Raw genomic sequence first — 15,785 nt, 5'->3', positions numbered from 1 at the left:
CAGGGCACGCCGGACGGAGAGCATGAACGGCGCCGGTCGTGGACGTGAGGGTGACTCCAAGGCGTTGCCCAGTGGCAACAAGACTGCAGTATCAACATCCCCTTTAAATTTAAATGTGTAAAAAAAAAAAAAAAAAAAAAAAAAAAAAAAAAAAAAAAAAAAAAGAGTAAAAGGGCGGGAAAACCCAAAAGGGGCCGAAAAGGGAGGTGGCGCGGTTGGCCAAAACACCTGGCAAGGACTCCTGCTGCTGCGTCTGCTCTGCTAAGGAGGATTTCATCACAGTCAGTCAGTCAGTCAGTCAGTCAGTCAGTCAGTCAGTTCCACTGGGTTGGTTCTTTTCTTACACAGTCAAAGGAATGTGCACCGTTCCCGGAGTCGCTGCAATACCGGGTCGATGCGTGGAGCGGACGGAGCAAGCCCCTCTTCCGTCTCCCTGTTCCAAAAATCAGATTAATATATGGTCCTCGGGTAGAGGACGTATCAGATATTAAACTGATAAGAACAGATACTACACTTGATCTTAGCCAAAAGGCCGAGAAGCGATACCCCACAACTGCACGGGGTGCGGCGGCCCCTCTAGCGACGCCCCCCGCGCTCACATGGTTACGGGGGGAGGCGGGGCCAGCAAAAGCGGACCGCCGCCGCCGCCGCCGCCGCAAAACAAAACACCACGACGCTTGACTTTGGACAGGCAGGTGCAGCTCCGCCGAAGCAGAGCTTCCAAAAATACCGTAAACTCGGGGCAGTTCCCCTCCACGGAAATCTTTAGTAAAAGGCGAAAGATTTGTACGAGATGAAGAGAAACCCGAGCGATGGCTGCCACAGGGCACGCCGGACGGAGAGCATGAACGGCGCCGGTCGTGGACGTGAGGGTGACTCCAAGGCGTTGCCCAGTGGCAACAAGACTGCAGTATCAACATCCCCTTTAAATTTAAATGTGTAAAAAAAAAAAAAAAAAAAAAAAAAAAAAAAAAAAAAAAAAAAAAAGAGTAAAAGGGCGGGAAAACCCAAAAGGGGCCGAAAAGGGAGGTGGCGCGGTTGGCCAAAACACCTGGCAAGGACTCCTGCTGCTGCGTCTGCTCTGCTAAGGAGGATTTCATCACAGTCAGTCAGTCAGTCAGTCAGTCAGTCAGTCAGTCAGTTCCACTGGGTTGGTTCTTTTCTTACACAGTCAAAGGAATGTGCACCGTTCCCGGAGTCGCTGCAATACCGGGTCGATGCGTGGAGCGGACGGAGCAAGCCCCTCTTCCGTCTCCCTGTTCCAAAAATCAGATTAATATATGGTCCTCGGGTAGAGGACGTATCAGATATTAAACTGATAAGAACAGATACTACACTTGATCTTAGCCAAAAGGCCGAGAAGCGATACCCCACAACTGCACGGGGTGCGGCGGCCCCTCTAGCGACGCCCCCCGCGCTCACATGGTTACGGGGGGAGGCGGGGCCAGCAAAAGCGGACCGCCGCCGCCGCCGCCGCCGCAAAACAAAACACCACGACGCTTGACTTTGGACAGGCAGGTGCAGCTCCGCCGAAGCAGAGCTTCCAAAAATACCGTAAACTCGGGGCAGTTCCCCTCCACGGAAATCTTTAGTAAAAGGCGAAAGATTTGTACGAGATGAAGAGAAACCCGAGCGATGGCTGCCACAGGGCACGCCGGACGGAGAGCATGAACGGCGCCGGTCGTGGACGTGAGGGTGACTCCAAGGCGTTGCCCAGTGGCAACAAGACTGCAGTATCAACATCCCCTTTAAATTTAAATGTGTAAAAAAAAAAAAAAAAAAAAAAAAAAAAAAAAAAAAAAAAAAAAAGAGTAAAAGGGCGGGAAAACCCAAAAGGGGCCGAAAAGGGAGGTGGCGCGGTTGGCCAAAACACCTGGCAAGGACTCCTGCTGCTGCGTCTGCTCTGCTAAGGAGGATTTCATCACAGTCAGTCAGTCAGTCAGTCAGTCAGTCAGTCAGTCAGTTCCACTGGGTTGGTTCTTTTCTTACACAGTCAAAGGAATGTGCACCGTTCCCGGAGTCGCTGCAATACCGGGTCGATGCGTGGAGCGGACGGAGCAAGCCCCTCTTCCGTCTCCCTGTTCCAAAAATCAGATTAATATATGGTCCTCGGGTAGAGGACGTATCAGATATTAAACTGATAAGAACAGATACTACACTTGATCTTAGCCAAAAGGCCGAGAAGCGATACCCCACAACTGCACGGGGTGCGGCGGCCCCTCTAGCGACGCCCCCCGCGCTCACATGGTTACGGGGGGAGGCGGGGCCAGCAAAAGCGGACCGCCGCCGCCGCCGCCGCCGCAAAACAAAACACCACGACGCTTGACTTTGGACAGGCAGGTGCAGCTCCGCCGAAGCAGAGCTTCCAAAAATACCGTAAACTCGGGGCAGTTCCCCTCCACGGAAATCTTTAGTAAAAGGCGAAAGATTTGTACGAGATGAAGAGAAACCCGAGCGATGGCTGCCACAGGGCACGCCGGACGGAGAGCATGAACGGCGCCGGTCGTGGACGTGAGGGTGACTCCAAGGCGTTGCCCAGTGGCAACAAGACTGCAGTATCAACATCCCCTTTAAATTTAAATGTGTAAAAAAAAAAAAAAAAAAAAAAAAAAAAAAAAAAAAAAAAAAAAAAGAGTAAAAGGGCGGGAAAACCCAAAAGGGGCCGAAAAGGGAGGTGGCGCGGTTGGCCAAAACACCTGGCAAGGACTCCTGCTGCTGCGTCTGCTCTGCTAAGGAGGATTTCATCACAGTCAGTCAGTCAGTCAGTCAGTCAGTCAGTCAGTCAGTTCCACTGGGTTGGTTCTTTTCTTACACAGTCAAAGGAATGTGCACCGTTCCCGGAGTCGCTGCAATACCGGGTCGATGCGTGGAGCGGACGGAGCAAGCCCCTCTTCCGTCTCCCTGTTCCAAAAATCAGATTAATATATGGTCCTCGGGTAGAGGACGTATCAGATATTAAACTGATAAGAACAGATACTACACTTGATCTTAGCCAAAAGGCCGAGAAGCGATACCCCACAACTGCACGGGGTGCGGCGGCCCCTCTAGCGACGCCCCCCGCGCTCACATGGTTACGGGGGGAGGCGGGGCCAGCAAAAGCGGACCGCCGCCGCCGCCGCCGCCGCAAAACAAAACACCACGACGCTTGACTTTGGACAGGCAGGTGCAGCTCCGCCGAAGCAGAGCTTCCAAAAATACCGTAAACTCGGGGCAGTTCCCCTCCACGGAAATCTTTAGTAAAAGGCGAAAGATTTGTACGAGATGAAGAGAAACCCGAGCGATGGCTGCCACAGGGCACGCCGGACGGAGAGCATGAACGGCGCCGGTCGTGGACGTGAGGGTGACTCCAAGGCGTTGCCCAGTGGCAACAAGACTGCAGTATCAACATCCCCTTTAAATTTAAATGTGTAAAAAAAAAAAAAAAAAAAAAAAAAAAAAAAAAAAAAAAAAAAAAAGAGTAAAAGGGCGGGAAAACCCAAAAGGGGCCGAAAAGGGAGGTGGCGCGGTTGGCCAAAACACCTGGCAAGGACTCCTGCTGCTGCGTCTGCTCTGCTAAGGAGGATTTCATCACAGTCAGTCAGTCAGTCAGTCAGTCAGTCAGTCAGTCAGTTCCACTGGGTTGGTTCTTTTCTTACACAGTCAAAGGAATGTGCACCGTTCCCGGAGTCGCTGCAATACCGGGTCGATGCGTGGAGCGGACGGAGCAAGCCCCTCTTCCGTCTCCCTGTTCCAAAAATCAGATTAATATATGGTCCTCGGGTAGAGGACGTATCAGATATTAAACTGATAAGAACAGATTTTTTTTTATATTGAAGTTTATTCACCAAACCAAACCAGGCCCTAGGCCCACATTAACACACGATACATATACACACATCCGCCATCACACAGTTCTCGATGGCCCAAAAAAAAGGAAAATAGAAAGGAAAAAACAAGAAAAACCCCAAACCCCCCTCCCCCCTCACAACACCACCCCACTTGCCAGAGGACCCCACACCCTCTCCATCTCCCCCCTCCCCTCCTCCTTCCCAAAACCCCTGACATACGTCTCCACCCTCCACTTCACCCTGTAAAACACAGCCTCTGGAGTTCCCTGGGGAGCCAGGGTGCGGATGGAGTCCTTCCGCCGCTCCCACAAGGCCCTTTTCACCTCCGTTCCCACCGCCCACACCACCCTTCTGACGTCTGAGCCCAACTGGGCCAGACCCACCCCGCTCACCACCAGCTCCTCCACCAAAAACCCCCCAAACCCCGGGCCCACCCACTCCTTCACCCTACCCCACACCCGCGCTGCCTCCCTACACCCCCAGAACACGTGTGACACCGTCTCGACCTCCCCACACCCCATGGCACACCCCGGCCGCCCCCTCCCCCACAGCCGACAAATCCGTTCCCTGACCGGCAGCCTATTGAGCGCCGCCAGCCAGTTCAGATCCCTACCCCCCGGATGTAAGAACGCCGGCTGCAGAAAGAGCCACCCCGATGCCCTGGGGCACGCAGGCAGTGGCTCTGACGCCAGGTCCCGCCTCATGGCCTCCCCATACAACCTCCGGTGATCCAGCACCAGACCGTCCTCCAGGCACCACTCCCGGGCCCGCACAAAGTCCCGGACCCGAGTGTACCACCATGGGGAGTCCCAGGACCAGGGGGATGTTGCGCTCAGCGGCCTCAGCCGCCGCAAAGCCAGCCCCAACCAGTACCTCGCCAAAATGCCAGCCTTATGCGTTGTGTCCCCCACCACCAGCCGCGCATGGAAAGAGCTGTGCAGGCACAGCAGCTTCACCGGCAGGCAGGGCACCCCCCTCCCCCCCTCCCGCACATCTCGGTACATCAAAGCACGATTCACAAACTCCGCCGAGCCCCCCCAAATAAAAGAGAAGACTGCCCTCTCCAGTCTCCGCCCGATATGGAACGGCACCGGGTACACGTACGCCAGGTGGTTCAGACAAGGCAGCACGTCGGCCTTAACCACCATCACCCTGCCCGTTAGGGACAGCGGCCTACTCCTCCACCTCGCCAGCCGCCTCCCCACCGCCCCCAGAAGAACCTCCCAGTTCTTCACCGGGGCCTCGCTCCGACAGAAATCCACCCCCAGTACCCGGATTGCATCCTCGGCCACCCTGAAACCCCCCGGGACCTCCACCCTGGAACTCCACGGGCCCAGGCACAGGGCCGCAGACTTGCCCAAGTTGACCTTTGCCCCGGACGCCCTCCCAAACTCCTCTACCACCCGAACAACGGCCCCAAACCCCCTATCAGTAGTGATAAAGAGGGTCAGGTCGTCCGCGTACCCAGCCACTTTAGCAACCTCCCCCCCACCCCCCGGGAGATGCACCCCTTCGATGCTCGGCTCCGCCCTCAGCCCCGCCATCAGGGCCTCCAGGGTCAGGACGTACAGGAGTGGGGACAGGGGGCAGCCCTGTCGGACACCCCCCACCTGCCGCACCACCCCCGAAACGGAGCCATTAATCCTGATCCGGCTAACCGCATCCACATACAGCAGCCGGATCCAGGCCACGAACACCGGCCCAAACCCCATCCGGTCCAGAACCCGGAACAGAAAGGAGTGCTGCACCCGGTCGAACGCCTTTTCCTGGTCCAGGCTCAGGAGGGCCAGCGGGAGACCTCTCACGTCCGCCCAGCTGACCACATCCCTCACCAGGACCAGGTTCAGGCTGCACGCTCTCCCCGGCACCCCACAAGTCTGGTCCGGGTGGACCACCGTACCCATAACCCTCCCCAACCTACGGGTCAGGACCTTGGACAGGATCTTCACGTCCGCTGTCAGGACCGTGATAGGGCGCCAATTTGCCAGCTGTTCCCTGCACCCTTTCTTAAAAATGAGGGAGACCAGCCCGGCCCGCATTGAGGCTGGCAGCACCCCCCCGCTAAAACAGTCCCCAAACACCCCCACCAAGTCCTGCCCCACCAGATCCCAAAAGGACCTGTAAAATTCCACCGGGAGGCCATCGCCCCCCGGCGCCCGGCCCAGCCTCAGAGACCTCATCGCCTCCTCGGCCTCCCCCTCCGTAATGCCCGCCTCCAAGGCCTGCCGGTCCTCCGCCGACAGCCTTGACTCTAGCCCCCCCAAGAACCTGTCCGCCAGGGCCTCGTCCCTCTCCCGCTCGCTGAAGAGGTCCTGATAGTACTCCCTGGCGGCCTCCAAAATCTCCTCCTCCCCTGTAACCCGCCCCCCAGGCCCCTGCAGGGCCTCTATAGCGCACCGCTCCTGCCTTGTGCGCACCTCGGCGAAAAACGCCTTGGACGGGGTCTCGCCCGACAGGCACCCCCTCACACCCGACCCCACCAAAAGGGCCTTGGCCTCCGCCATAAAAAAATTGTCTAGCCTACCGCGCAGGACTGCCGCCCGAGCGCGGCCCGCCGGTGAAGCCAGCTCCCCCGCCCACCACATCCTCCTCAGTTCCGCCGCCCACTCATTAGCCTCCCCCCTCTTCTCCTGCGCCCGCTCCCTCCCCCATGTGCGGCAAAAACTCCCGATCCGGGCCTTGACTCCCTCCCACCACTCGCCCAAGGAGTCGAATAGCCCCTTCATACTCCTCCACCCCACATACAGCTGCCGAAAGGCCTGGCAGAAGGCCGCCTCCTCTAGGAACCCGACATTAAACCGCCAGGCCCCCCGGCCGCGCCCCCTCCCCACCCCCGGCAGCACCACCTCCACCCCCACCACGCAATGGTCAGACAGCCAGACCGGCTCAACCCGGAAGTCCCGGACCCCCAGCACCTTGGGGACAAAGATATAGTCCAGGCGTGACTCGTCCCCCCTCGAGTTACTCCAGGTCACCCCTGCCGACCCATCCCCGGCCGCCCTAAAACAGTCCTGTAACAGGAAGTCCTGTAACAAAGAACCCAAATCCCCCCCCGGAGCTCTCTCTAGGGACACATTAAAATCCCCCCCCAGAACCACAACCCTCCCCGTATAAAGGAGCGGGGCCACCTTCTGGAGGAAACCCCGCCGCTCCCCCACAGCACTTGGTGCGTACACATTAATGAGCCGCAGCGCGGCCCCCCTCCACCTTGCATCCACCACCAACACCCTCCCCGGCACAGGCTCCCACACAGAGTCCAAAAAAAAATCCCACCCTCTAAACAAAATACCCACCCCATCTGCATGCACATTCCCACCCCCCCACACAGAAGGACCCCATGTCCACCCCGCTTTAAACATCTTAACATCCCCCGGACCCCCCACATGGCACTCTTGCACAAACATCACATTAAAACCCCTGTCCCCGGCAGCCGCGAAAACCGCCGCCCTCCGCAGTGGCATCCGCATTCCCCGAACGTTCAGGGACTCCACCCGGAGACATGCCATCATACAAAAACCCACACACCCCGCACCCCCCCTCCCCCCTCCCCACACACAATACCCAACCCAACACAACCCCAAAGAGTCCACAGCCCCACCGTCCACCTTAACACACAAGTCCACATCAGCATCATGAGTCACCATGAGGGCTGCCCTCCACTCCCCCCCCCCCGGGATCACCCTCAGCCACGGCGGGCTGCAAGGGATGCGGGAGCTTACCCTCCGACTGTGGCACCGAAGCGTCCAGGATCCGGGCGGCCAAAAGGTCCCCCCGCGGGGCCGGCCCGGCCTTCCTCTCCAACGTCCCACTGTAGAGCCCCGGGCTGGAGACCTCATCCTCTCCCCCCGGGGGGGGGGAGCCCGATGACAACGACTCCCCCGACCCCGAAGACTCCGATGAGGCAGAGGCCTGCCCGGGCGACGCCGACCCCTCCACGCAGCACACCACAACGGGCGAGGAGCCATCCGACTGCACCTCCGCCGGGCCCGCTCCATCCTGGGGACCGTCTCTCGCCACCACCTTGTACGGCTGCTCCTCCTCCGAATCTCCATGCGGCCGCTTGCCCCCGCGGGGCCCCTGCCCACTGCCGTCGCACGAGGCGTCGTCCTCCCGGCCCTCTACTTCCTCCGCCCAGTCCGAAATAGGACTATCACCTATGGACCCGGAAAACAAAGTGCTGAGCGCGGGCGCCGCCCCCTCAGCAGCCACCAGGGGGAGCTCCGGCGATGCCAGAGGGCCATGTGCTCCGTCGGTTAGCTCGGCATCTAGCCCGATGCTAACAGGCTCCACGACCTCCTCCTGCTCCTGGTAAGTCCCAACGCTTGGTCGCACGGCACCTTCCGCCTCCTCGACCAGTTCCTCACCCCCACAGCCCGCAGGACCCTGCAGGACCGACGCATAGGTCCGCGGCCTCACCGGGCAGCCACGAAAAAGGTGCTCCAAGCTGCCACACAGGGAGCACCTCTTCGGTGCGGTGCACGCCGACGACACGTGGCCTTCCTCCTGGCAGAAACGACACCGCTGTCCTGAACAGGCAGCCTTCTCGTGGCCTTGGCCCCCGCACCGCCGACAGTAGACGAGCTGCCCAGGGTACGTCAAATAACCCCGGTCCGGTCCAAGCGAGAAACTGCCGGGGGGGTGCAAGAACTCACCCAGCCTCGTGGTGTCCATCCGGAGCCGGACTGCGTACCGCCTCTTCCCGAGCCAGAAGCCGAACTGGTCACATATCTTCGTCCCGCCCCTCACCTCCTCTACCTGGGTCCTTAGGAACGCCTCGACATCCTCGTCCGGGACGAAAGGGTTGTACAGGTGGATTGTCAGCGGTATGAACTCCTGTTGAAACAGGGGCACCAGCCGCAACCCCTGGAGCGCCGGCAGGTCCTCCTTCGCCCTCCACTCCTCCTGAAAACTCCGACACTTCCGCAGATCAAAAAAAGATAAATCAAAAAAACCTTGGCTCACCACCGGCTGGACGCAGAAAACCTCCCTAGGACTCAGGCCAAACGTCTCCCGAAGAATCACCGAGGTGATGAAGAACTGCCTAAACCTATCCCGAACTGCCGCTGCTGCATCCTTAGTAAGCTCGATCCTGACCGTATTTTTTAGTCGCACCTTAAAGGCCGACACCGTCGCTCTCTCCTTTTCCATGCTCGAAGATTTGTACGAGATGAAGAGAAACCCGAGCGATGGCTGCCACAGGGCACGCCGGACGGAGAGCATGAACGGCGCCGGTCGTGGACGTGAGGGTGACTCCAAGGCGTTGCCCAGTGGCAACAAGACTGCAGTATCAACATCCCCTTTAAATTTAAATGTGTAAAAAAAAAAAAAAAAAAAAAAAAAAAAAAAAAAAAAAAAAAAAAAAGAGTAAAAGGGCGGGAAAACCCAAAAGGGGCCGAAAAGGGAGGTGGCGCGGTTGGCCAAAACACCTGGCAAGGACTCCTGCTGCTGCGTCTGCTCTGCTAAGGAGGATTTCATCACAGTCAGTCAGTCAGTCAGTCAGTCAGTCAGTCAGTCAGTTCCACTGGGTTGGTTCTTTTCTTACACAGTCAAAGGAATGTGCACCGTTCCCGGAGTCGCTGCAATACCGGGTCGATGCGTGGAGCGGACGGAGCAAGCCCCTCTTCCGTCTCCCTGTTCCAAAAATCAGATTAATATATGGTCCTCGGGTAGAGGACGTATCAGATATTAAACTGATAAGAACAGATACTACACTTGATCTTAGCCAAAAGGCCGAGAAGCGATACCCCACAACTGCACGGGGTGCGGCGGCCCCTCTAGCGACGCCCCCCGCGCTCACATGGTTACGGGGGGAGGCGGGGCCAGCAAAAGCGGACCGCCGCCGCCGCCGCCGCCGCAAAACAAAACACCACGACGCTTGACTTTGGACAGGCAGGTGCAGCTCCGCCGAAGCAGAGCTTCCAAAAATACCGTAAACTCGGGGCAGTTCCCCTCCACGGAAATCTTTAGTAAAAGGCGAAAGATTTGTACGAGATGAAGAGAAACCCGAGCGATGGCTGCCACAGGGCACGCCGGACGGAGAGCATGAACGGCGCCGGTCGTGGACGTGAGGGTGACTCCAAGGCGTTGCCCAGTGGCAACAAGACTGCAGTATCAACATCCCCTTTAAATTTAAATGTGTAAAAAAAAAAAAAAAAAAAAAAAAAAAAAAAAAAAAAAAAAAAAAGAGTAAAAGGGCGGGAAAACCCAAAAGGGGCCGAAAAGGGAGGTGGCGCGGTTGGCCAAAACACCTGGCAAGGACTCCTGCTGCTGCGTCTGCTCTGCTAAGGAGGATTTCATCACAGTCAGTCAGTCAGTCAGTCAGTCAGTCAGTTCCACTGGGTTGGTTCTTTTCTTACACAGTCAAAGGAATGTGCACCGTTCCCGGAGTCGCTGCAATACCGGGTCGATGCGTGGAGCGGACGGAGCAAGCCCCTCTTCCGTCTCCCTGTTCCAAAAATCAGATTAATATATGGTCCTCGGGTAGAGGACGTATCAGATATTAAACTGATAAGAACAGATTTTCCTTTGGAAAACTTTTATTGTCACAAACTCATGTTTTTGCATTACATTTTGATTTGTTTTGTTACATTTCATGGATTTTCTTTGTGGTACATTTTCATTTTTCTTTCATCATTTCATCACATTATCATCACATCACATGGTTTTCATTCTTTTCACATTTTGCATTTTCATTTCACATTTTACATTTTTATCATTTTTCACAGCACATTTTTTACAAAAATAAAATCATTTGTCTATAAAAGCCATTTTTGTTTTAAAACTGTGTCTGTGTGTGCAAAGTCCATGTGTGTGTTTAAAAGTTCATGTTTGTGTAAAAGGATGTTAAAAGTCCACGCTTTTAAAAGAGTTCCAAATGTAATAAAATGCAATAAGAGTCAATTAAAAGGTCTCTGTTGTGCCGGACCGGGGTGAGCCACTAACAAGAGGCTCCACCCCGCTCTCCAGAAGAGCGAGGCAAGCGCGGATGCGCCCAGTGGAGGTCCTCCCCTCCGCCCGCTGCTCCGTCCCGTGATGGTAGTGGTGGGGGTGCGTCGGCGGGAGCCAGCAGCCGTGGGGGGCGGGAACCTTCTGTTAGTGACCCCGGCCCCCTCCTCCGAATGGCGACGTGCGGCGCCTCCTGCCGCGTAGATGTCACCAGCCGCCGTAACGCTGGCAGGGGCACCGTCACGCGCTTCCCCACCAGCAGGTTGCGGGAGGTCCACAGTGCGGCTTTTATGCAGTTTAGGGTGAGCCAGAGCGCGGCGAAGTCGGCGGCTGGGATGGTGGTGGCGCCCTGGCCCACCCCGCTGACCACTAGATGGTAGCTTGGGGGAACCTCCCCTGCTGGCAGGCTCGGGCATTGCAGGGGGCCGGTATCGGCCCACAGGTCCCTCGCCACGCCGCACTCCCAGAGCAGGTGCCGCACGGTCTCAGGTTGGCCGCATCCTGGCCGCGGGCAGGTGTTGGTTCTGGCCATGCCCCGGGAGTGCATCACGGCTCTGACCGGGAGGACCTCATGGAGCGCCATCCACGCCAGATCCTTCAGCTTGTTCTGGAGGGCGGGGTGGGCAGCGTTCCTCCAAGCCTGCTTGGCCTCACTGAGTGTGAGGCCGGGAACGGGGCTCACTGCTTCCCGGTCCTGCACAAGGGAGACAAGAGATTTTGCTTTAGTTAAAATGGTGACATCCTGCCCCTCTAAGTCAAATCTCATTAAAAACTTTTTGATAAAAACATATTGAGGGGGCAGGTTAAAAGCAACTGGACGTTTAAGATCAGTATTTAAAATTTTCAGTTTTCTCAGGTACGACCCCATCCAGAACCGGGCCAGGGCTGTTGTCTTGCTGTCTCCGGATGGGGCCGTCGCGTATCTGATGTGGAGGGCGGTGAAATGGGCTCCTAAAAACAGGTGGGGGTCTGGGAGGCCCTTTCCTCCGTTCTCAGGTCTTTTCTTCAGGACCTCCCTCCTTAGTCTTTCCCACTTGGACCCCCACATGAAATAAAACACCGCTCTCTCCACACCTAAAAGAAAGCTCCTGGGGGGGCTAAAAACAGAACACAGTAATAAAAACAAAGGTAAGATAACTGCTTTGAAGATTAAAACCTTACCTTCAAACGTCAACTGTCTTAGTCCCCAGAACCCCAGTCGTTGTCTCACTTTCCCTAACGCGTCAGTCCAGTTGCCCCGTCCACCACCCTCATTGTCAAATTTAATGCCTAAAATCCTTATGTCCGTCTGTTTAAAATTTACTGCCAGATTTGGTCTTACGTCACCCCACGGCCCAAAGAGCTGGGCCTCGGACTTGCTCCTATTGAGCTTGGCGCCCGAGGCCCTTCCGTACCAGTCAGTCAAGTCGAGTGCTCTTTGGGCCGATAAAACGTCGTTTAATAAAAGGGTCACGTCGTCCATGTAGAGAGTGCATGTCGCGGTCAGTCCACCTGGCAAGTCAAGTCCTTTGATCCATTTGTCCCTTCTCAATATCTGTGCCAGCGGCTCGATGCATGCAACGAACAGGAGTGGGGATAACGGACACCCCTGGCGGACGCCAGAGCGCACACTAAGCGCATTTGTAAGGTGCCCATTTACGCGAATTCTGCTGTATATTTCTGTATACAGCAAACCCACCCACTTTAAAAACCTCCCTGGAAACCCCATTTTTTGCAGTACCTTTAAAAGGTACTGGTGCGAGACCCGATCAAAAGCTTTCTCAAAGTCTAAATTTAGTACTAGAAGCCTAATATGTCTGTCTCTCGCAAAACAGATGGCGTCCCGGACCAGCACTAGGCTGTCCGTGATCCTCCTTCCAGGTACGGCACAGACTTGATCCGGGTGGATCACGTCCTCTAAAACAGTTGACATACGTAGTGCTAAAAGTCTGCTAAAAAGTTTACAATCAAAATTTAAAAGTGTGATTGGTCTCCAATTCTTTAAGTCAGTCCTGTCACCTTTTTTGTGAAGTAATGAAACTATCCCTATCCTAAAGCTGTCAGGAAGTCGGTCGAGTTCGTCAAATTCTTTAAAAACAGTCAACATGTCATTGGCTAAAATGTCATAAAAGGTAACATAAAATTCCACGGGGAGTCCATCCTCTCCCGGGCACTTTCCTGTTTTAAAACCTTTAAGACATTTTAAAATTTCGACCAATGTAAAATCTTCCGTTAAAAACTTCTGATTTAAAACTGTTGACCTTAAGAACTCTAAAACTTCTTCCATTATTTCTAGATGTACGTTTTTTTCTGCATAGAGGTCCCCATAAAATTCTTCTACTATTTTTAAAATTCCCTCTATGCAGGTTTCTTCCCTCCCTTCTTCTTTTAATTTCATTATCCCACCCCCTCTGGAAATTATTTTCTTAAAAAAAAACCTTGTACATTTTTCACCTTCTTCCATTTCTTTTTCTTTACTTCTTAAAATTGTTCCCTTACTCTGTTGTTCGGCTAAAACTGACATTTCATTTTTCACTCTTTTTATTTCTTCACTAAAATCCAATCCTTCGTTTAAAAGGTTAAAATATCTCTGTAGTCTCTTTTGCAGCCCCAACATGCACCTCCTCTCTCTTTCTTTTTTGTCCTTACCTTTCATCTTAAAAAAAGTCTTGGTCCTACCCTTCACCATTTCCCACCAGTGTGCTCGTGAATCGTAAAGGTCTTGGAGAGTCTGCCAGAGGCTAAACTGCTCCCTGTATTCTCTAGCTATCTCCTCATCCTGTAACAGGGAGCAGTTCAGCCTCCACAGCCCTCCACCTACAGTCACACCTGTGGGGAGTGAAAGGGTGCAGGAGAGCATGCAGTGATCTGAAAAGAAGAGGGGGGTCAATGTAGCATCCGTGGGCGGGCAATCTCTTGTTAAAACATAGTCGATACGGGAGGCTCGGGCGCCGTCACCACTGTGCCAGGTGAAGCCCTCCTCCCGTGGATGCACTTTTCTGTAACAGTCGACTAAGTTAAAATCTTTAATTATGTTGTTTAAAACCCCGGATGTTTTGTCTAATTTAAAATCCTCCCCCACCTTCTTTCTGTCTTGTCTACTTAAAACACAGTTAAAATCCCCTCCGACCACTAGGGGAGCCCTCCCTAGCATGTGGGGCTGCAGTTCTATTAAAAGGTCGTGTCGGTCGTGTTTATCATTAAAACCATACACATTAAGAACATTAAAATCCCTGTCTAAAACAGTCAAGTGGGTTAAAAGGGCCCGCCCGGGTCTCACCACTGTGCTGCCCTTCACCGAGATGTGTGGATTCTTGATCAAGATGGCGACCCCGTCCGCTCTGTTAAAATTGGACCCGCTCCATATGGAGGGTCCCGGGGTCCACATCTGTTCCCACTTGCTGTAGTTCTTTAAAAAAGGCAAGGAGCACTCTTGCAGCAGAAATATATCTGCATTCAGAGTGCTCAACAGGGATAAAATGCTCTGAGCTCTCACTAGAGTCTTCACACTTCTTACATTGATTGTTGAGATTGTGAGACTCATGAGCAGTATGATAAAAATGAACACGACAGAGTTAAGACACTACAGAGACATGTTTTTAAAACAAGTGGAGATCAACCAGGGTTGATCTCCTGTGACACCTGCTCCTCCTTTATGACCATTGAATTTGGTTCAGAAGGGTCACTGGTGTCTCCAGCGTCGGGCTCGGCAGAGAAAAACTCTTGCGTTGCCCTTGGCGTGGATGCTCTGAGCGCCATCCGCATAAAAGACACTTCACGTCCACCGGGCCACAGTCGATTCAGATCTTCCGAAGAGGAACTATCTGAAGACAGTATCACCCGGTTTCTCTTCTCTGTCATTTCTGACAGAGGAGATTCTAAAGGTCTCTTATGCTGCGCATTGGGGAGTGAAGCAGGTGCTTCAACCCCCTCAGAGGCCACACTCACCTCCTCAGCGGTTTCGGGAGGCGGGGCTTCCTTTTCTCCTTCAGGCTCCTCCTCCGCCTGCTCCATCTCCTTTCCCAGCTGGGAGGGTGTGGCCTCCAATCCGTGCTCTGACTCTGCCTGGGTGTTAGCTTTGCTCGTAGCCGCCCGGCTAGTCCCTGAAGCTGACTGGAGGTTTCCCTCCAAAACTTCAGGGACCACCCCTTCCTCCATTTCGTCCTTCTCTTCCTGTTCTTGTTCTGGGCCATGCGGCCGGGCGGCCATGGCGGCCATTTTGGTAGCCTTTAGCTTGTTGGCAAAGGAGCTAGGGCAATCTCTGTAGAGATGGGATGAAACTCCACAGAGATTACACTTTCTGCCATTTGTGCAATCTTCGAAAAGATGCCCAATTTCTCTACACTTCCTGCATACAATTTCCTGGCACGCTTCGGCAAGATGCCCAAGCTGGCCGCATTTGCGACACAGCTTAGGCATCCCTTGGTAATGAATGTAGCCCCGGTTCTCTCCCAACACAATCATAGACGGAATCTGACGGAGGCCTAGGTAACTGCTCGGGTCTTCCCATTGTTTAATGGGAACTCTCCACGAGCAGTTCCAAATGCCGTCCTCGTCCAAAACCTTAACTGGTGGGCTACGAACCGCGCAAAATCTAGCCAGCCATGTGCTAATGTCTTCCCCAGTCACAGTTTCATTGAACATTCTAACAATCACCACTTTTTGTGAATTGTCCGAAAGTTTCTCAACTTCAAACATGGAGAGCTGGTCTTTACAAGTAACAAACCGTTGCCAAAAACTATTAAGCAGTGAAGCCGAGCGAAAGCTAACATCAAATCCCTTGTTCCCAGGCAGAGTCACCAAACAATTCAGTTCACTAGCATTAAAACCAAGCATCTGTTGGACACACTTTCTTGAAAAGTCCAATCTGGACATCTCCATTAGCCTTCCATTTTTTGACACGAAATTAAAACGTACGCTGTGGTGCCTCCTCATGCCAGCACGAGCAGCCGACATGGTGGAGGCACCACCAGCCTAAACCTAAACTAAAACCACTAAAACTATAAATACTTAAGACAATAAATTAACTAAAAA

General features: G+C 54.2%; 11 non-coding genes and 1 pseudogene across 11 annotated transcripts; all 12 read right to left on the bottom strand.

Moving 5' to 3' along the window:
- Positions 1-353: 353 nt before the first annotated feature.
- LOC121680230 lies at positions 354-544 on the bottom strand. Its single transcript, XR_006021610.1, has one exon. It is a non-coding gene; the product is annotated as a U2 spliceosomal RNA (small nuclear RNA).
- Positions 545-699: 155 nt separating this feature from the next.
- Positions 700-813, bottom strand: LOC121679952. The gene has a single exon (XR_006021498.1). It is a non-coding gene; the product is annotated as a U5 spliceosomal RNA (small nuclear RNA).
- Positions 814-1,176: 363 nt separating this feature from the next.
- On the bottom strand, positions 1,177-1,367 carry LOC121680171. The gene has a single exon (XR_006021588.1). It is a non-coding gene; the product is annotated as a U2 spliceosomal RNA (small nuclear RNA).
- Positions 1,368-1,522: 155 nt separating this feature from the next.
- Positions 1,523-1,636, bottom strand: LOC121679945. The gene has a single exon (XR_006021495.1). It is a non-coding gene; the product is annotated as a U5 spliceosomal RNA (small nuclear RNA).
- A 362-nt stretch (positions 1,637-1,998) lies between these two features.
- LOC121680109 lies at positions 1,999-2,189 on the bottom strand. Its single transcript, XR_006021568.1, has one exon. It is a non-coding gene; the product is annotated as a U2 spliceosomal RNA (small nuclear RNA).
- Positions 2,190-2,344: 155 nt separating this feature from the next.
- On the bottom strand, positions 2,345-2,458 carry LOC121679938. Its single transcript, XR_006021494.1, has one exon. It is a non-coding gene; the product is annotated as a U5 spliceosomal RNA (small nuclear RNA).
- A 363-nt stretch (positions 2,459-2,821) lies between these two features.
- Positions 2,822-3,012, bottom strand: LOC121680063. The gene has a single exon (XR_006021540.1). It is a non-coding gene; the product is annotated as a U2 spliceosomal RNA (small nuclear RNA).
- Positions 3,013-3,167: 155 nt separating this feature from the next.
- Positions 3,168-3,281, bottom strand: LOC121679933. The gene has a single exon (XR_006021493.1). It is a non-coding gene; the product is annotated as a U5 spliceosomal RNA (small nuclear RNA).
- Positions 3,282-3,644: 363 nt separating this feature from the next.
- LOC121683560 lies at positions 3,645-3,833 on the bottom strand. Its single transcript, XR_006022826.1, has one exon. It is a non-coding gene; the product is annotated as a U2 spliceosomal RNA (small nuclear RNA).
- A 5,545-nt stretch (positions 3,834-9,378) lies between these two features.
- On the bottom strand, positions 9,379-9,569 carry LOC121680006. The gene has a single exon (XR_006021522.1). It is a non-coding gene; the product is annotated as a U2 spliceosomal RNA (small nuclear RNA).
- Positions 9,570-9,724: 155 nt separating this feature from the next.
- On the bottom strand, positions 9,725-9,838 carry LOC121679928. Its single transcript, XR_006021492.1, has one exon. It is a non-coding gene; the product is annotated as a U5 spliceosomal RNA (small nuclear RNA).
- Positions 9,839-10,192: 354 nt separating this feature from the next.
- Positions 10,193-10,364, bottom strand: LOC121683592 (annotated as a pseudogene).
- Positions 10,365-15,785: the final 5,421 nt, after the last annotated feature.

Source organism: Alosa sapidissima, chromosome 1, assembly GCF_018492685.1.
Source record: "Alosa sapidissima isolate fAloSap1 chromosome 1, fAloSap1.pri, whole genome shotgun sequence".
NCBI classification, from domain to species: domain Eukaryota; kingdom Metazoa; phylum Chordata; class Actinopteri; order Clupeiformes; family Clupeidae; genus Alosa; species Alosa sapidissima.
The sequence above is the reverse complement of the archived record's forward strand: the minus strand, read 5'-3'. Positions and strand labels throughout refer to the sequence as shown.